A 21450-nucleotide genomic window follows, 5' to 3' on the forward strand; every position below is an offset into this window, starting at 1 on the left:
CGCACATATATTGGCATGCATAACAGCATGGTTACTTGGGATTACCTCCATTCCACTCCTCCTCTTTTGCACCTTTGCCTTTACGAAAACCTAATACATACCAACGATATTTAGACGTTCTACAGAAGCACACTGGATGAAAAATCTGTAAAAATCGATTCCCAGAAGAAGGTCCCAAACGGACCGAAACGTCGGATAAGATAAAATAGCAGTATTTTTATTGATTTCAAGACTAGGAAGCCTCCTACGCAAGTAACCATGCTGTTAAAGCTGTACGTATTGTATAAATAACGCACATATATTGACATGCATTGCCTTACATTAGCCATTAAAGTTGAATTAAAGTGGCAAGTGGCGCCACTATTGCTGACTTACGATTATACTGGTATAATCGTAATTCAACAATAGTGGCGCCACTTCCCACTTTAATTCAACTTTAATGGTTTATATAGAGTAGTGCATGCCAATTAGAGAGTCTTGTTTCCCGGACTGAAAAAAATCCCGGGATTCGGGATTTTTATTTTCCAAATCCCGGGATTTCCCGGGATCCCGGGAAAAATCTAAATTTTCTAAAAAACGATGAAAAAGTTAGTGGAACGATTTCTTAAGCACTTTTAATTAAATTCGATCAACTAATAACCATTATATTCGAAAGAAAATACATATTTCATAGACATTTGATTGTGTGAGGGCAGTTGGAGATATTCAAAGGTATTTGAAAATTTTCAAATAAAGTTCATCTTCTTCCGCAATAGGTTAACTTGGGCTATAGGTTAACTTCTGCCTTACTTATCCGAAGGAATTTTTTGACAGAACTTGATGATATTTCTAGAGTAATCCCTTATAATTTACCCTGAGACGTGAATGAATTCTGTGTGAGAATTTTATGACGGAGTTTAAATGGCAGTGTTAGAATGGTGATTTGGAAATTTCAAACGGCAATTTCTTAAGATATTATTTGTCCGCATTTTGTTTTTTTTTTTTTCCTTTAAGGACAGACTTGTTAGAATCCCAAAATGGCCGCCACAATGGCCGACTTTGACAACTACTCACGATTTCGAGGGCACAAATCTCTGCGTAAACAAAACCATCGCACTTGAGCTTTTTATTTTAAGCTAATTACAAGTGAGCAAGAACAGAATAATAAAATACATTGTTGTTTGAAGCTTCCTTCTTGAGATTTGTTCATCTGAAGTTTTAATGCAATGTTGAAGCGGGATTTTAAAACGTTTGTCCTTAAGAAGATGTGTGGCTATTTCAATTATTTGTGGATATACATTCATGTTAACATTTCAGAATTTTGATTAGTTTTTTTTTTGGTGAAATACATTAAAGAAACTGTGGAAAAAATCCAGAATAATTCAAGACAGATCCTCTCAACAAACTGCCTGTTAAACTGATATGAATATCTTCAAAAAAATCCTTATAAAATTCTTTCGAAAATTTATTTATGATTTCCATTTCAACATTTCTATCCCGAAAGTCCATTGATTCTTTTTTTATTTATTTGGCAGGATGACAAGGTATTAAATTATATTCTTCAATTTTATTGTATGTATGTTTCGCCTTTTTTTTTGCAATTCGATATCGCTCTGTTTTTAACCATAAATCATCACAGAAATTTCTGCAGAAGATTAAAAAAACGGTGTGATGTTCCTTCTTGTAAATAAATTACTGATTTCTCTTAGAAATTTCGTCAAAATTATCACTTGTATTATCTCTAGTGATTGTTGAAATGAGCTCCGCAGAAAATTTCGCCTGGACTTAAGAACAAAATGTCGCAACGAATATCTTTACGAAATCGTCAACAAATATTTCAAAGATTGTCAAAGTCCTGAATAGGGTAGGGATTGTTTATCCGTTTTCTTTTGAACCTTCTGCGAATTTTCCTCATAATTTAAACGTTAATGTGCAAGCAATTGATCAGGGCTGTTGAATATTATATATCAACACAGTAGGGGGATTCACTTAACAGCATAAACTGATTAAACTGATTAAACGTCGTGATCACCAATGCAATCCCGGGATTTTTGTCCCGGGAAATCCCGGGCAAGACTCTCTAATGCCAATATATGTGCGTTATTTATGCAACACGTACAGCTTCAACAGAGTTGTTTCTTGGGTAGTATCAATCAAACAGTTGACATACAATTATCACTGCGACTTCGAAAATGATAGCTGCAATCATTAATACGATTCCATATATAATCGATTTATAATCCTGTTTATGATAATCCGAATAATAAGAAAATCATAACCTGCACAATTGTTGTATGATTCCGTTTTATTCGGGTGGTTATTTTGATTTGTCTATTCTACTGTTGACAGCTGCTTATTCTCATGGATTGAAGCTACTACACGTTCAACAAATCATCATATAGATGACATAATGACGCATTGAACTGGGCTCATCAATCACGAAGCGTAATTTAATACGGTTACACACCCGTGCAATGAAATTGAGATACAATAGCAATAGATGTAATAGCATTTTTATAGTGAGCTACCGTAACGAATTTGCGGAAGCAGCGCACCTAAAAGCAATCGTGAATGGGGCTTGACAGAGCCACTATGGCCGGTTTCCATACAATCCGGCGGCCAAAAATTTTTTTTTGATTTCTTCTATCGTTTATGCGTAAAGTAACTCATATTAAATTTTGATGTTTTCACTTTAACCCTTTCCTTACCACGACTTTAAACGACTATTTCTATGCCAAGAAAGCGTTTCCGAAAAAAGTGCTTGAACAAAAGTTATTGCAAACTGGCCAAATTTTTCGAAATCAACATAAAAAAATTAGTTGTAAATCAATAGTATTTTGATTGTTTGTCAATAGTTCCACTATTGAAACAAGTAGTTGGGAGTTGAGTTTACCTAATAAGATTACAATCATATTTTAACAACTATTGCATCATATTCATCTAATTCCGTTTGTCTCCAGTTCATCGAAAATCGATGGTGCTCTATAGAGCAACCATGGGAAGTAGAGGGTTAAAAATAATTTTCAAGACAAATTTTTAAAAATGACGTATATTGTGATTTTTATGAAAATGTGTATTTAAGCCACATTCACGATTAACGCTGCGGTTGTCATATTAAAAGCCGAAGTTCAAACATTTACGTCAATATAAATCAGTTGGGGGGTTGGAACTCTACAAAAGGATGATTAGTAGCCAATAAATGGTCAAAACTGTGGATTTTTTTTATTACCGTACGGGTTTGGGCCAAAGGGTCTCAGATTTTCATAAAACTTTTTCCACAGGCAGGGCTCATGGATATATGAACAAAAAAAAAAAATTGAGGAAAATTCAGGGTCGCCTATTTTCCCGGAATTTTTTTTGATTTCCCCTGACACCACTTACTTTGAAAAATCATAACTCAAGAACGAAGCATCGTAGAAACAAAGTTTTTTTTAGAAAGTGAAAGCAAATTTTCTCAGAAATCCAAAAAAAAATATGAACTGGAAAAAGTTTCCCACAAAATTTTCCATAGTTAAGAAAATTCGTAAAGAAAAGCCGGGAAAACTATGCCCGAACTCGTGGAAAATTTTAGAAAAAAATATTTTTGGGTTGGTTATTTATAAGCTTTAATCGCTGAAATTTTTGGAATGCACTTTTTTTCGTTTTTGAGTTATGGCCAAAAGCCTTTTCTTTGAAAAATCATAACTCAAGAACGAAGCATCGTAGAAACAAAGTTTTTTAATGAAAATGATAGCAAATTTTCTCAGGAATAAAAAAAAAATGAAATGGAAAAGTTTTCCACAAAATTTTTCACCGTTGAGAAAATTCATAAAGAAAAGCCGGTAAAGCTATATCTGAACTCGTGGAAAATTAAAAAAAATATTTTTGAGAAGGTAATTTCATAAGCTTTGATCGCTGAAATTTTTGGAATGCACTTAATTTTCGTTCCTGAGTTATGGCAAATTTTGTGAAAAATGACCATATTATATAGGCTTACATGGTCCTTTTCACATAATTGACCATAACTCAGTAGCGAGAAAAAAGTACATTCCAAAAATTTCAGCGATCAAAGCTTATAAAATTACATTCCAAAAATATTTTTTTGAAAATTTTCCACGAGTTCAGACATAGTTTTTCCGGCTTTTCTTTCTGAATTTTCTCAACGGTGGAAAATTTTGTGGAGAACTTTTTCCACTTCTACGATGCTTCGTTCTTGAGTTATGATTTTTCAAAGAAAAGGCTTTTATGGCACATTTGGTCATTCCTCAACAAAATTTTCTATAACTCAAAAACGAAAAAAAAGTGCATTCCAAAAATTTCAGTGATTAAAGCTTATGAAATAACCTTCTCAAAAATATTTTTTCGAAAATTTTCCACGAGTTCAGGCATAGCTTTTCCGGCTTTTCTTTACGAATTTTCTCAACAGTGGAAAATTTTGTGGAAAACTTTTTCCAGTTCATATTTTTTATGGATTTCTGAGAAAATTTGCTTTCATTTTCTAAAAAAAGCTTTGTTTCTACGATGCTTCGTTCTTGAGTTATGATTTTTCAAAATAAGTAGTGTCAGGGGAAAACAAAAAATTCCACCTGAGTTTTCCGGGAAAATAGGCGACCCTGAATTTTCCTCAATTTTTTTTGTTCATATATTCATGAGCCCTGCCTGTGGAAAAAATTTCATGAAAATCTGAGACCCTTCGGCCCAATTTGTACGATAATAAAAAAAAGCCCAACTGATAAAAACGCAGAAAAAATATGAGGTGCTCTAAATAAAAAACATGCAAATATGTGCTAAGCTAAACTATTCATGAACTGTTATCAGCCTTATGTAAGAATGCTCCAATATCAACCTGGGACAACTTGGGACAAAAACGTATATGATGTTTAAAATTTTTAATAAATTTCATTATTTTATATTTTCCATGTAGCTGCTATATTTGATGACTTCAAAATACAAATTTATCACTTATTTTTTTTAAGTAGCATTTTCTATCAACTTTCAGACAGTGTGCAAAGATGTGGTCAAATTTTTACACTGATTTAGCAAAATTCATTGATTAAGAAACCTAATTGTTACTTCTGAAACATTCTTTTTCTTGCAAATTACGACTTTGACAATGTATACTAGTATGGGACAAACATCAAATTCTCGCTCCAGTCGACTTTTTCGATTCCATTTAGGTCCCATATGAACTAAGCAAAATTTCAGCGCAAACGGTGAAACTATAATTTAGCGCAAGCGGTTCAAAGTTTGCATAGGATTTACTATGGGAAAAATTACACTTTCAAATAAAAAATCCCAGAGGTCGCCTTTTGTCTCCTTAATTCAAATTGGTCAATGTTTCTTGTAGAAAAATCATTTATGAAACTTTCCTTCGAAGACCGCAAAACGATTGGATGCTTGTGGAAAAAGTTATTGATTTATTACCGATTAGTGATCCAACGAACGGCTTTTTGTTTTGTTTTATTAGCAGCACTGCAGCTGCTGCATTGACTGCTGCTGTTTCTGGGGATGGTGATGCCTCCCGACTTCTTTTGGAAATCTCTCAGTAATTTCTTTGGATTTGGCAAATTTCTTCGTATCCCCTTCAGCAATTTCTTTTATAATTTATTTGGTAATATGTTTGGAATTCGACTAAGCACATTTCACGCATCCTTTGGAAATTTCTTTGGCAATACCGTTAGGAGTTTATTTGTTTTTTTTTTTTATTTTATTGAAAATGTTTTCTCGGGAGTTCCTCGCCAATTTTTGGTAGTGTTTCAAGCATTGTTTTGTTAATGTCAGCAATTCTATTGATATTTGCTTTTTAAAATTCTCCAATTACTCTTCAGGCAATTTCTTAGGGAAATCTTTTAGTAGAGCTTTTGGTTATTAATTCAACAATGACTATGAAAACTTCCTCACATTTTTTTTTAAAAGTCTTCGGCAAGCCATTCTACTTTTTTTGGGACTTTCGTCGATCGAAAACTCCTTCGGAAATTCTTTCATAAATTGCTTCTATAATTTTTCTTTAGACAACTTCTTCAGTAAGTATGTAAGGTATTCCTGCAGCAGATGATTTCGGAATATCTTCGGCTATTCCAGTGTTACTTGGATTGAAAAATTTATTTGGGATTTTCATCAGTAATTCCTTTAGAAATTTTGGAAGCTTCAATTATAACTTTGAGAACTTCTTCGGTAATTCCTTTGGAAATCGATATGACGAATTTTCTTCAGAAATTCCTTTGATGCTGTCGGAAAATTCTTCAAGAATTTCTTAGAATTTTTTTTTCGTGAATGTGGAAATTTTTATAGAATATATTTTGGCAATTTATTTTGAGATTGGGTTTGGCCAATTTCTTTAAAAAGCCTTAATATTTTCTTCCGGAATTCCTCTGGTAATTTTTCTGGCAATCGCTTTGGGAATTTGTCAGGATGGTTTTCGTGAATTTCATAGGGGTTTCTTTGAGCAAGTCCAGTTGAGAATTGCTGAATTTCCAGTTCAGCAATTTTCAGAAGCAATATATATATATATATATAATCACAATTAAATCATACAGTAATCATGGTAAAATTGCTTGAGAAAATTGCAAAACAACTGAAAAAGAAATTGCTGAAAATTTTCAGAGGAATAGCCATTGAAGTTATAGAAAAACAATCCAAAGAAATTGCTGATTAAAAACTACCACAGAAATTAAAAAAAAAACAACCTTGCCGAAGGAGCCCTCTAAGAAATTGCCATACTGTGGTCTAGCGAATACGGAGTCGTGTGTTCAAATCCCACCAGAAAGCGTTTTTTTTACAAATTCATCTCTCAATTTGTCAACTAGCAACATTCGGTGCCTTCTAATCAATTAGTTTTTACCGTTTATTCCTATGGGATATCACTAGAGATTTGTCTAGTAATACCTCCTAGGATTTCTCTGAAAATTCCAACTATTCTCAAAATTCGTTAAGGAATTCCTACAGAGATTTCTATTGGGATTCCATCAGCTGGAATTCTTTGAAGAATGCCAAGTAGGCCTGTCCAGCTTTTCAAAAATGTTCTCTGATTCTCAAGTCCACCCCCATATTTTGATTGGCATCCTATAAGAAGTAACTGGTCAAAATTTCAGCCAAATCCATTGAAATTAAGAGGTGCATCAAATCAATTTTGTGTTTTTAGACTATTTTTGAACTTCAAAAAATCATAACTACACTAAAAGTTGTCAAAACTTAATTCTTTTAGCAGAAATTGAAACCTATACTTGTTTGCTACAACTTCTTCGAACAACGTGTGCCAATAAAATTGAAGGAAACATGTGTAATTATCACATTTGTGATCAGAAAAACCTTAAAAAGTTGATTTTTTGATAGATTTCGTTCTGGAACACCCTAATATACGTAATAAGTTGGATTTTTCAAAACGGCATCATATTCTCCAATGTTTTGTGGTTATTTGCTTCCTTGACACCAAAGCTGTAGGAGTAGAGCAAAAATTACTAAAATTCGTGAAAGCCAAATGTGGCCCAAAAACTAGCTTTTTGGATGCAATCACGCTGTGGCGCGAAATTGTACTGAACGTAGTAGCTTTGCTTCCTTGTAGTTTGCCTTGGCTACCCCCTATCACGGGTGATAACAAACAAGCGTGATGACAGGTGTTGGCTATCATATCAGTGGTGACGCGATGCCACTTTTTGCGCACCAAAACGTGATTGCACCCGAAAAGCTAGTTTTTAGGCCACATTTGGCTTTCACGAATTTTAGTAATTTTTGCTCTACTCCTACAGCTTTGGTGTCAAGGAAGCAAATAACCACAAAACAGTGGAGAATATGATGCCGCTTTGAAAAATTCAACTTATTACGTATATTAGGGTGTTCCAGAACGAAATCTATCAAAAAATCTACTTTTTAAGGTTTTTCTGATCACAAATGTGATAATTACACATGTTTCCTTCAATTTTATTGGCACACGTTGTTCGGAGAAGTTGTAGCAAACAAGTATAGCTTTCAATTTCTGTCAAAAGAATTAAGTTTTGACAAGTTTTAGTGTAGTTATGATTTTTTGAAGTTCAAAAATAGTCGAAAAACACAAAATTGATTTGATGCACCTTTTAATTTCAATGGATTTGGCTGAAATTTTGACCAGTTACTTCTTCTAGGATGCCAATCAAAATATGGGGGTGGACTTGAGAATCAGAGAAAATTTTTGAAAAGCTGGACAGGCCTAATGCCAAGAGGAGTTCCAGAAGTAATACAGGCATACCTCGATAGTACGTACACCACCGCTTCGTTTAGTGTACGTACTATCGAAACGTACGTACTATCGAATCACAAATTTTTATTCCAAATTTCATTTCCAAATCAAAGAATGTTATTTCTAGAACGTCAGGATTGCCAAAAAATTACGTGTGTCCTAAGGGTCCGTTTATTAATTACGAAATTTTGCTTGTTTAGGATCCTATCTTTATTGAAAAAATCTCCTTGTGCTCTGGGAATGCTTCGTAGAGGCTTCTCGTCTCTGGAAAGTTATATTGATTTGATATTTGAATTATCTTTTGAACCATCCAAACTGATCTAGATATAATAGGATATAATTAAATCGATCTAGATCAGTTATATCTTGTTATAGAAACATTGTTACCGGCAACACTGTTCACCGCGAAACGGAGGTGAAACCACTGTCGGCTCCCTCGCGACTAAGCGGATCCGCCGAATTAAATGACAGATCGACATCGACGTCAGACAGAACGGAATGCACGACGTCAGTGGAAAACGAAAACAGATTGTGAGTCAGCAGTTTGTAAATGCCTTTGAGGCCGAAGAAATAGTTAATACATTATCACGAATAATTCAGTGAATTAGATAGATTATCATACAGAAAGTAAGTGATCAGTGACAGTAAAATTGTATTTGTTATACTCATCCACCTTAATTGTTTATTTAGAAATCTCAGTAGGATTTGAGAAATTTACCACGCAGTAAGTGGTGACCAGAATTGTGAATTAAGGTATAACTGCATTGAACTGTGAATCTATTGTTTTACTGATTATAACCTTAAAGAAACGTGTGAATAAGTTGAAACAATTACTGTGTTATTTGCGCATACAGAACAGTCTTTCTACGGTGGAACAGTTAGGGACAGAAGTTAACGAATAATCCGAACAACAACACTGAAAATGTAAGTTGATATTGTATACTGTGACTGTTATATTACTAATAATGAATTCAATATACTACAGCTTTGAAGCTGCTAATTTGGCAACTACAAAACGGTGTTTGTTCTGACGATCGGGAACAAACATTCTAGAATTATTTTCTCCTGCAATATTTATTGCCGTCATATTTTCAAAATCTTCTGTACATTGCTCCTTCTAGGACACCTCCAAGAGTTTAAAATTTTCACGAGAAGGGATTCCTAGATGTATCCCGGAGCTCTTGGAGGAATCCCGGAATTCTTGGAGGAATCCAAGGAAAAAATATTTGATGGATCTTAGAAAGAATTCCTGTAGGAATCTCGGAATGAATTTCTGGAGGAATCTTGGAATGAATTCATAGAGAAATCCTGGAACGAAATTCCTGGAGATATTCAGGAAGAAATTCCTGAACAAATCCTGGAAGTCCCGAAAGTATTACAGAAGAAATTCTTGGTAAAGTTTCGGAATGAATCTCTGGAGAAATCTCCCAAAAAGACCCTGGAATCTCATTAGGAATCGCAGAAGAAACTCCTGGAAGAATCTCTAAAGAATCCCAGAAAGAATTCCTGGAGAAATCTCGGAACCAACACTTAGAGGAGTTTCGAAACTGAAAAAAACTTGAAACTTGAAGAAATCCCTAAAGCAAACGAGAAAGCGAAATGTCTTTCCCCGAATCCTACAATTCGGGTTCACCCAGAAACAATTGAATTGCTACAGCCTATAGGACAATGCAAGCCGCGGTTGCTAAAAATTTTTTTTCTAAGTTTTTGATGTTTTGTGACCTTTTTGTTTACGTTCGGACTTCAAGAGATTTCTTCCAGAATTTCTCAAGAACTCCCCGGAATCCTCCAGGAATTTCATCCGAGATTCTCCGAATAGTTACTTTTGAGATGTCTCTGGATTTATTTTTTGGGCTTCCAGATGGTATTCCTGTAAATTCTAGCAACTTCACCCAGAATTTCTCTAGGAGTTCTTTCGGAAATTGTATCAGAAATTCTTACCGAGATTCCTTCAAAAACTCCTTGCAACAATCCGTAAGGATTTATTCCTGAAATTTCATACGAGATTCTTCCCGGAGTATCTTCTGGGAATTCTTCAGGAATTCCTTCTAAAACCCTTGCAGAAATCCTACAAGATCCCTGACAAGAACTTCATTCAGTATTCCTCTAAAAGCTTCTCCAAGATCCCTCAAAAACTTCTTCCGATTTTTTTTTCTGGGATTCCTACAATAATTTCACCAGGTAAAGTTTCTGGGATTTTTCCAGGATTCTTTCGGAAATTCCTTCCGGGATTCCTCCGGGTATTTCTTCTGGGTGATTGTCAGGAATTACTTTTCAGGAACTTCTTCCGGGAATTCTTTCAGAAACTGATTCCGGGATTTCTTTGAGAACTTTTTCCAGGAATCATCTAGGGACTCTTTTTTGACTTCTACCAAGAGCTCCGTCAGGAATTCTTGCAAACGCTTCTGGAATTCTTTCAGATGTTTGTAATGGAATTCACTTTGAATTATTTGGAGTATTTTGTTTTTGAAATTCCTCATGTAGTTTCTGTAAGATTTTCTTGAATAAACACAGGAAAAAGCAACTTAGTTATAGCTACCTCCTAGAGCAATTCTAGAATTAGTTTGTGGAGAAACCAAAGAAGGAATACCTGGAAGAGTTTCAGAAAAAATACTAAGGTAATCCTAGAAGGGGTAATGCTGAAGGAATCTCGAAATTAATTTCTACAGAAATCCAGGAATCTCTGGAAGAATCGCGGGGTACTTCCTGTAATAATCCTGGCAAAAGCTTCTGACGGAACCCCAGGCGGAACCACTTAAGGAATCTCAGAAAATCTCCCGGGAAAACCCCAGAGGGAGCTTCTGAAGGAATCCATAATAAACTTCCGGAAGAATTTCATTAAGAGCTTACGGAATCCCAGAAGAACGCTCTGGAACAAATTTGTGGACAAACCACGAGGGGAGTCCCGGATGGAATTCTTGTGGAATCCCAGAAACAACTCCATGAGGTGAGCCACCAAGCCACCATCAAGTTATAAAACAGCACACGCACGCATACCCCCCATTTTGAATTAAATCCAACCATTAATGATAAGCTGGCGATTTTTTTTAATGCGAGAGCTGACGATTTTTTTCTTGTCCGAATCGTAAACAACAAAGCCACGAAACGTCAAAAAGTAAGAACATTTTCCTTAGCAACCGCGGCTTGCAGTGCCCTACGGCACTCAAAGTTTTTTAAATTTCCGAACTCATGGAAAACTGTCAAATATTTTATATGTATCGCAAATAAAAACGTTAATAGTTGGGAAACAAAAAAAAATAACAATTGAGTGAACTGAAATCAATGGTTTGGATAAGTAACTTGATGGGTTCAATTCATGTTTTGGAGAGCAATCTTCACCGAGAAATTTAGAAATAGAACCATCATGTGCCTTTTTATTTTATTACAATGTTCTATTGGTAAAGAAAGCGTTTCGTTAATAACTGTGCAAGTGCTTATAGACCACTAAGTTGAGAAGCACAAGCAGTCCTCCCCAGTTGGGATGTAGCGTCAGAATGATGATGCCAGATATTATAGTTTATTGCATTGCTAACTGGACTGCGACAAAGTGCGGAATCTCAAATAAAAGTGCGATATTGCATCAAATCGTTCCGGTGTCTTCACCGCACTTATTCATCACGAGCTAATGAATAAGTGCGGTGAAGACACCGGAACGATCTGACGCAAAATCGCACTTTTATTTGAGATTCCGCCGTCGCACTTATAACCGCGCAATGCGCAATATGATTGCCAGAAAATATCTCTGTAGAGCGAAGAATACTGCAATCATTACATCAAACGTATTCGTTCATGTCTTTCATTTCGCTACATTTAAAAACTGCTTATAGGTTCCCAAACTTTTTAGGTGCGCGACCCCCTTTTGCCAGTTGACGTGCTTTCGGCGACCCACCATTGTAACTTGCTAGCTCTCGGAGGGTACAAGGGTTAATTCTCGGAGGGTCGCTTATTGGGGCTTACCTTTCGCTTTATGGCTACGTTCATGAGGTGACAAATCACGTAGAGCAGGAACGGTATATAAGAAAAAACCTTCATGCAAATGTTGTACAAGGGTGAAGAAAACGTGTCAACACAACGCTAGGGGCGCTCCACCAAGCTCTACCGATCCCAAAGCGGCGAGGCTTGAAAGTCCCTTTTTGGACTCGAACAAAGCGGACAAATCAAAAGTGGTGAAAACACAATGAATCCAGGGCTATGCTTCTATAAATAATTGGCTACCGCTGGCTATTTCATAGTTTAACAAACATTTATTATAATGACGTCACAGTTTTGGGACATACCGTGCAATGGTGGCTGGTGGGGCTTCATGGTCGTGTTGGTAGCTCGTTTCGTCGGCGGTGTGCCGATGCTCGGTGTCTCAGCAGGGTGCCGGACTGGCGTGCGGTCCTCGGGCCAGCAGCTTGCTGGCTTGATGCTCGGGGGCCGGCGGGGTGCCGGACCGTAGTGGTGATAGGGGGCCAGCGGGGTGCCGAGCCGAAGCAATGTTCTGGGACCAGCGGAGTGCCGGACCGTAGTGGTGATTGGGGGCCAGCGGGGTGCCGAGCCGAAGCAATGTTCCGGGACCAGCGGGGTGTCGGACCGTAGTGGTGATTGGGGGCCAGCGGGGTGCCGAGCCGAAGCTATGCTCTGGGACCCGCGGGGTGCCGGACCGTAGTGGCGATTGGGGGCCAGCGGGGTGCCGAGCCGAAGGCTAGATCATTTGCCGGCTAGGGGCCGGACGGAGGCGTTGATGAAGTGGCCAGCGGGGTGCCGGACCGAAGGCTTGATCGTTAGCCGGCTAGGGGCCGGACGGAGGCGTTGATGAAGTGGCCAGCGGGGTGCCGGACCGAAGGCTTGATCGTTTGCCGGCTAGGGGCCGGACGGAGGCGTTGATGAAGTGGCCAGCGGAGTGCCGGACCGAAGGCTTGATCGTTTGCCGGCTAGGGGCCGGACGGAGGCGTTGATGAAGTGGCCAGCGGAGTGCCGGACCGAAGGCTTGATCGTTTGCCGGCTAGGGGCCGGACGGAGGCGTTGCTTGGGGGCCAGCTGCGCCGGGCGACGGAAGTCTTGAGGGCCAGGCGGTATGCCGGACAGCGGGAATCGTTGGGTGCTTGCAGCGTGCCAGACGGAAACGTGCTTGGGGAACCAGCAGAGCCGGACGGAATCGTTCTTCGTGTGCAGCGGCTTGCCAGACGGAAGGAAGCTTGGAGACCAGCGGCACCGGACGGAATCGTGGCTAACCAATCCAGGGCGGGCCTCCGGAAACGGGTTGACCACGAGGCAGGTTCACTGCAGAGAGATGGCGGCTATTGTTCACTTTAGCAATGGCGCCGGCTGGGCTTCCATGCAATGGCGGCGTCTGGGTTACAATCCGGCAGCGTTTCGAATCAACCTCTTTGGTCGTTCCGGGCACTTCCGTTTCGTGGGTCAGCACTGCGAAAAAACACCAAAAAGAAAAAGGTCCTTCCCTTGGACCTGCCACCACGTTAGTCCCCCGTGACGTCAGTCTTCAATACCTTTTTGTTACCTTTTTCTTGCCTTGTTTCTTACTAATACTCTTCCACTTATTTGTTTCACAAATTTACAAATTTTGCTTCGGTCTTCCACTACTACTAAAAATTTATAAAAAAACACAACACAAAATACATTAGTGAATTCACCACACGAGGTTCAATTTAACCTCACTATACTGTATTACTTTACACACGTCGCGCACTTACACTCCGGTTGAGGATCAGATTGCAAAAGAGAGCTTCTGATGGAGTTCAACAAGTTTTATAATTTGCCACCTTCTTTTTTGCGTTTGACAGCTATGCTTTTTTGCTGTGGTTGACATTGTTCCCTTACTCCGACAACATCTGTCAGTGGTTCGAAGCAAATAGGGCCGGGAGATATTTTGCCCATGTTCACACTGTCCAAATGAAAAGTCAACCCCACTGGGTAGCTGTTATGCGAATGGGTAGTTTTGGGGATTTTGGGTAGGATCTGGATTGATGGTGGAGCCAGCAAATTATTATTGAAACCAGGGGTTTCACTACCCCATCGTTCCTTCCTGAATGAAACGTCGTGAAATATACTTGGAAATACACACAATCTAAGCAATTAATCAAAATTCCATTTGATCAATGATAAAGTTTTTCGTATTTCCATTTTTGGCCATTTTCAAAACTTACGCTCTCCTCATTCTAAACGAGGACGAAAAAGTATTCAATCTAATATGACCAACACCACTGGGTATTGAGAACTGTCAATTTATCAACCCGGTTGTTTACCTATCGACGCGAGAATCATAGACGGTGCATGCGGGTCGTCAGTGTTTATCGCGGATTTAAAACGAAATTTCGCGAGTTTACCGGCGGTATTTGGGCCCAAAATCGTGTCCGGCGAAGGAACCCTCCGTAGCGCGCACAAAACAGCTAATCGAGTTCAATTTCCGGTTGTATTTCCTTTCGACGGTTCGGGGATCAGCTGTTAGAAGAGGATTCATTTGCAGAAGATGATTATGAGCAGTTTGCCAGGTACAAAATACAAAAGCAGTTATAAACAAGCTGGTTGAGTTTGACTCTTTTTCTTCATTACAATTTCAGGTGTAATTTCATTCGTTGCGTCCGGACGACTTTGTGAATGGTGAGTATCTAATCAAGTACAACGACTGATTTGAAGATCTCACTGGAACAAACTTTCTGTTTTAGGACTCCGGTTTCAAATCGCAAACCGAAAAGATCCCGATTGGCTTCCCAGACTCGTCGGCCAATTCATACGAGCTGGTGCCTACCCTTGCTAGGACGGTGCAAGGCACATATAATGCATCGAGCTTGGAATTATAAGCATCCGCCGCTGATGACTGACGGAAGTTACGTCTGTATACCCTCTGGCCCACTGTGTAGACCGGAGCAAACTGTTTGGAGCGGAGGTTATAGGTTTTAATATTTTTATCGTGTGCTTTTTTCAAATTATTTGTTACGAGAGAGTAAATACGTTCATCGATTTCCCTTTTCCTCTGCAACCTTTCCTCGTCGGACAGTTGGTCCGTCTCCCTATCCATCCTATGCTCCTCTCCTGTACCAATTATTTCGTGTCCGAACAGTACTTTGTATGGGGAAAAACCAGTACTTGTATGGGGGGTCGTGTTTAGGCAAAATTCTATCTCGGACACCCTGGTGTCCCATAATTTTTGATTCTCCCGGACGTACGTTCTAACACACGAATTTATCGTTCGGTTTAGGCGCTCTACTGGGTTTGACTGGCTATGATGCCTTGCATTCTTCCAGTGCTGTATTTTGTATTTCAACAGTAATGCTTTAAAATCTGTTGAAAGAAATGTTGAAGCATTGTCAGTAATCATGAACTCCGGTGTCGAATATCGCCGGAACCAAGATTCCTCCAGAATTTTGGAGACTATCGAAGCAGAAATTTTCTTGACAGGGGTAAGTATGCACCATTTGGAAAACAAATCCATAATGACCAGCAAATGTGAGTTCCCTGTTTTACTGCGTGGGAGGGACTGTATGAAGTCCAATGCAATTATCTGAAAGGGTTTACAGGTAAGTCTCTGCTGGCCTGGCTCAGGAATTTGTGACCTGTTCGCGGGTTTGTTCTGTCTACACAGAGAACATTTCCTAACGTAGTTCCGTACATCTTCGTGCATTTTCGGCCAAAAATATTTCTTTTTAATCAACGCTAAAGTTTTTTCGGCTCCTAAATGTAGTCTATCATCATGTTCCTCAACTAAAATGTTCTCTCTTTTTGATTCAGGAATACATGTTTTCCATGAAAAACGATAATCGAGAAGATCTTCTTGGGTAGACACCAGTTTCTTAAGGACTCCGTTGTCTACCCTAAAGTCTTTATATTTCTCATGGTCTTTCTTGACCTTTCGGACCATGTCCGCGTACCAGCCCTTTTCTTCGGAGTTGATTGTTAGCTCCTCCACAGACCTAGATAGAGCGTCCGCGACCACATTATCGACTCCTTTACGGTGTAAGACAGTCATGTCGTATTTCTGGAGCTCGATGCTCCACCGACAGAGGCGTGACGAAGTACGCCAGCTGCTTCTCATTATATAGGTCAACGCCGATGCATCGGTGAAGACCGTGAACTTGCTGCCCTCTACATAACATCGGAATTTTTCAATGGAATTCAGTACGGCCGAAGCTTCGGCTCGGCACCCCGCTGGCCCCCAATCGCCACTACGGTCCGGCACCCCGCGGGTCCCAGAGCATAGCTTCGGCTCGGCACCCCGCTGGCCCCCAATCACCACTACGGTCCGACACCCCGCTGGTCCCGGAACATTGCTTCGGCTCGGCACCCCGCTGGCCCCCAATCACCACTACGGTCCGGCACTCCGCTGGTCCCAGAACATTGCTTCGGCTCGGCACCCCGCTGGCCCCCTATCACCACTACGGTCCGGCACCCCGCCGGCCCCCGAGCATCAAGCCAGCAAGCTGCTGGCCCGAGGACCGCACGCCAGTCCGGCACCCTGCTGAGACACCGAGCATCGGCACACCGCCGACGAAACGAGCTACCAACACGACCATGAAGCCCCACCAGCCACCATTGCACGGTATGTCCCAAAACTGTGACGTCATTATAATAAATGTTTGTTAAACTATGAAATAGCCAGCGGTAGCCAATTATTTATAGAAGCATAGCCCTGGATTCATTGTGTTTTCACCACTTTTGATTTGTCCGCTTTGTTCGAGTCCAAAAAGGGACTTTCAAGCCTCGCCGCTTTGGGATCGGTAGAGCTTGGTGGAGCGCCCCTAGCGTTGTGTTGACACGTTTTCTTCACCCTTGTACAACATTTGCATGAAGGTTTTTTCTTATATACCGTTCCTGCTCTACGTGATTTGTCACCTCATGAACGTAGCCATAAAGCGAAAGGTAAGCCCCAATAAGCGACCCTCCGAGAATTAACCCTTGTACCCTCCGAGAGCTAGCAAGTTACAATTGGCGCCCAACGTGGGGCCCGATAACATCATTGCGAAGGACTGGTTCAGTTGTTCAATAACATCTCTTTGACCCGAAAACAATGAAAAATGTGTATTGAACGCGCCGCGAATACTTGAAACTAACACGTCTATATCCGCGTAATCGTCTTCTCTTTCCGTATTCTCCGGTAGTCGCTTGGCACGTGCGAAAAAGTGTGCCAAACGCGTTTTGAGGCTTTCCCGGATACCCTCAAAACGGACTTTGTTCGTTAAGAAATCTTTAATTTGTTTCACTTTTGCATCGATTTGTTTAATCTCTTCATCTACTGTCGTATCCAATCTATCGAAATCCAAATCAATATTCATGCGATTCTTTTCGGTTTTCAACTTCTCTTTCAAACGTCTCATCAACGCTGCACGTGTTTCCGTTTCCGTGAACGGAAGCCCGCGAATTTTAAGCTCGTATTCAATCTCCTCGCGGTCAAGGTGATGAACGGCCATATTTGTGTATAGCATATCAAATTCGACATCCATTTCCAACGTTTTGTTAACTTTAACAGTTCTCAAACTCAATAGGTTCTTCGTTTGGAGGACGAAGATACTCCTTGAAACAGCTCAACTGTTTTTACCTTCCCCCTTGGGGTAGAAAGGAAACCAAATAAATATTTTTGTTGGGCGCCAATTGTAACTTGCTAGCTCTCGGAGGGTACAAGGGTTAATTCTCGGAGGGTCGCTTATTGGGGCTTACCTTTCGCTTTATGGCTACGTTCATGAGGTGACAAATCACGTAGAGCAGGAACGGTATATAAGAAAAAACCTTCATGCAAATGTTGTACAAGGGTGAAGAAAACGTGTCAACACAACGCTAGGGGCGCTCCACCAAGCTCTACCGATCCCAAAGCGGCGAGGCTTGAAAGTCCCTTTTTGGACTCGAACAAAGCGGACAAATCAAAAGTGGTGAAAACACAATGAATCCAGGGCTATGCTTCTATAAATAATTGGCTACCGCTGGCTATTTCATAGTTTAACAAACATTTATTATAATGACGTCACAGTTTTGGGACATACCGTGCAATGGTGGCTGGTGGGGCTTCATGGTCGTGTTGGTAGCTCGTTTCGTCGGCGGTGTGCCGATGCTCGGTGTCTCAGCAGGGTGCCGGACTGGCGTGCGGTCCTCGGGCCAGCAGCTTGCTGGCTTGATGCTCGGGGGCCGGCGGGGTGCCGGACCGTAGTGGTGATAGGGGGCCAGCGGGGTGCCGAGCCGAAGCAATGTTCTGGGACCAGCGGAGTGCCGGACCGTAGTGGTGATTGGGGGCCAGCGGGGTGCCGAGCCGAAGCAATGTTCCGGGACCAGCGGGGTGTCGGACCGTAGTGGTGATTGGGGGCCAGCGGGGTGCCGAGCCGAAGCTATGCTCTGGGACCCGCGGGGTGCCGGACCGTAGTGGCGATTGGGGGCCAGCGGGGTGCCGAGCCGAAGGCTAGATCATTTGCCGGCTAGGGGCCGGACGGAGGCGTTGATGAAGTGGCCAGCGGGGTGCCGGACCGAAGGCTTGATCGTTAGCCGGCTAGGGGCCGGACGGAGGCGTTGATGAAGTGGCCAGCGGGGTGCCGGACCGAAGGCTTGATCGTTTGCCGGCTAGGGGCCGGACGGAGGCGTTGATGAAGTGGCCAGCGGAGTGCCGGACCGAAGGCTTGATCGTTTGCCGGCTAGGGGCCGGACGGAGGCGTTGATGAAGTGGCCAGCGGAGTGCCGGACCGAAGGCTTGATCGTTTGCCGGCTAGGGGCCGGACGGAGGCGTTGCTTGGGGGCCAGCTGCGCCGGGCGACGGAAGTCTTGAGGGCCAGGCGGTATGCCGGACAGCGGGAATCGTTGGGTGCTTGCAGCGTGCCAGACGGAAACGTGCTTGGGGAACCAGCAGAGCCGGACGGAATCGTTCTTCGTGTGCAGCGGCTTGCCAGACGGAAGGAAGCTTGGAGACCAGCGGCACCGGACGGAATCGTGGCTAACCAATCCAGGGCGGGCCTCCGGAAACGGGTTGACCACGAGGCAGGTTCACTGCAGAGAGATGGCGGCTATTGTTCACTTTAGCAATGGCGCCGGCTGGGCTTCCATGCAATGGCGGCGTCTGGGTTACAATCCGGCAGCGTTTCGAATCAACCTCTTTGGTCGTTCCGGGCACTTCCGTTTCGTGGGTCAGCACTGCGAAAAAACACCAAAAAGAAAAAGGTCCTTCCCTTGGACCTGCCACCACGTTAGTCCCCCGTGACGTCAGTCTTCAATACCTTTTTGTTACCTTTTTCTTGCCTTGTTTCTTACTAATACTCTTCCACTTATTTGTTTCACAAATTTACAAATTTTGCTTCGGTCTTCCACTACTACTAAAAATTTATAAAAAAACACAACACAAAATACATTAGTGAATTCACCACACGAGGTTCAATTTAACCTCACTATACTGTATTACTTTACACACGTCGCGCACTTACACTCCGGTTGAGGATCAGATTGCAAAAGAGAGCTTCTGATGGAGTTCAACAAGTTTTATAATTTGCCACCTTCTTTTTTGCGTTTGACAGCTATGCTTTTTTGCTGTGGTTGACATTGTTCCCTTACTCCGACAACATCTGTCAGTGGTTCGAAGCAAATAGGGCCGGGAGATATTTTGCCCATGTTCACACTGTCCAAATGAAAAGTCAACCCCACTGGGTAGCTGTTATGCGAATGGGTAGTTTTGGGGATTTTGGGTAGGATCTGGATTGATGGTGGAGCCAGCAAATTATTATTGAAACCAGGGGTTTCACCATAGAAATTCCCTCATTTGTTGTTTGTTACAGTAAATTATTCAAATGACCCTCGCGACCCGCTGGATGAAGGCCGGCGACCCCCCTGGGGGTCGTGACCCACAGTTTGGGAAACCATGTACTGAAAATCCGTGTTATAGGAGTCTGCATAACTCAAATTCATAGTACCGGAGTCTCTGCTATACGTCTTCTAATGATTCGAGCTCATTTTTGTAGATTAAAAATTAACAAAATTTTGATGTACGTACTATCGAGGCAAAATGTACGTACTATCGAGGGTACGTGCTATCGAGGGTACGCACTAACGAGGGTACGTACTATCGAGGTACGCCTGCCATGATTAGTTTCTAGAGTAATCCATGATTAAAAACTCAATAGGAATTCTTGGATGAGTATTTAGAAAAATCCCTAAAAAAATCAAAATCATTTTTGGAAATATCCTAAAGTCAAGAGGAGTTCCTGGAGGAATCCAATGGGAAATATTTGGAGAAATCCCAGGAACCCTTTAGGATTTCCAGGAGGAAACACCGAAGATACTTCTGCAAGGCTCCTAGGAAGATTTCCTTGAATATTCCCAGCAAGTTTTTGAAGCAATCCCTGGTGAAATTCATAGATTTTTCTAGCAGAATTCCGGGATGTTTTATAGTAAGTATTTCTGGAGGAGCCCTAGGAGGAATTGCTGGAAGAATTACAGCAGAAATAGCTTGAGAAATCCATCCACTCCTGGAGGAAGGCCTGGAAAAAAATAATGAGAAAATTATGAGAGAATCTTTGGATAAAATATCTTGGATAAACATTCCTGGAGGAGAGCTTCTGAAGAAATCACAGAAAAATCTCAAGAGGTATTCTCAGAATGTATCATTGTAGAAATCTCAGCAGAAATCCTATGAGGAACTTCTGAAGTAAACTATACAGGAATTTCTAGAGAAACCCCATTAGGAATGCCTGGGCGAATCTTAAGGAAAAAGCCTTCGAAAACCTAGTGAAGTCTCTGTAAAAACCGGTAGAGGTATTCTGGAAGAATATATAAGGAAGGCCCTGAAGGAATTGCAGGAGGAATTTCTGAAAGATTCGCAGGAAGATATCCCGGACGAATTCCAGCCATTATGCTAGGATAAATTCATATATGAATCACTATAAGAATTTCTGGATATATCATAGTAAGAACTTCTGGAGGAATTGAGGGAAGGAGGAGTTGTTTGAGGTATTCTTGGAGGAAGGCCCAAAAGGAGTTTCTGAGAGAATTTCATGAGGAATTTCTGGAGAAAACTTTGGATAAAATCTCTAGAGGAATTCCTGGATGAGTCCTTGGAGAAAACTCTGGTAGAACAACCAAAAGAATTTCTGCAAGAATTCCCGGAAGATTACCTGGTAAGATTCCAGCACAAAAGCCAGGAGAAAGCTCTAGAAGAATTTCTGAAGTACCACAGTTGAAATTCATGGAAGAAGGTCAATAGAAGTTTTTGGAGAAATCCGCTGTGGAATTTCTAGAGGATAAATCCTTGAAAAATCTCTGGAAGAATCACCGAAGGGATTTTTAGATAAATCCCAGAGAGATTTTCCGGAAGAATT

The 21450-nt window shown here is 41.1% G+C and overlaps 1 long non-coding RNA gene across 1 annotated transcript; it reads left to right on the forward strand.

Moving 5' to 3' along the window:
• The first annotated feature begins 425 nt into the window (after nucleotides 1-425).
• Nucleotides 426-9204, forward strand: LOC134284031 (uncharacterized). The gene is made up of 2 exons (XR_009995584.1): nucleotides 426-8797; nucleotides 8861-9204. It is a non-coding gene; the product is annotated as an uncharacterized LOC134284031 (long non-coding RNA).
• Nucleotides 9205-21450: the final 12246 nt, after the last annotated feature.

The sequence above is a fragment of the Aedes albopictus genome, chromosome 3, assembly GCF_035046485.1.
Source record: "Aedes albopictus strain Foshan chromosome 3, AalbF5, whole genome shotgun sequence".
Lineage (NCBI taxonomy): Eukaryota > Metazoa > Arthropoda > Insecta > Diptera > Culicidae > Aedes > Aedes albopictus.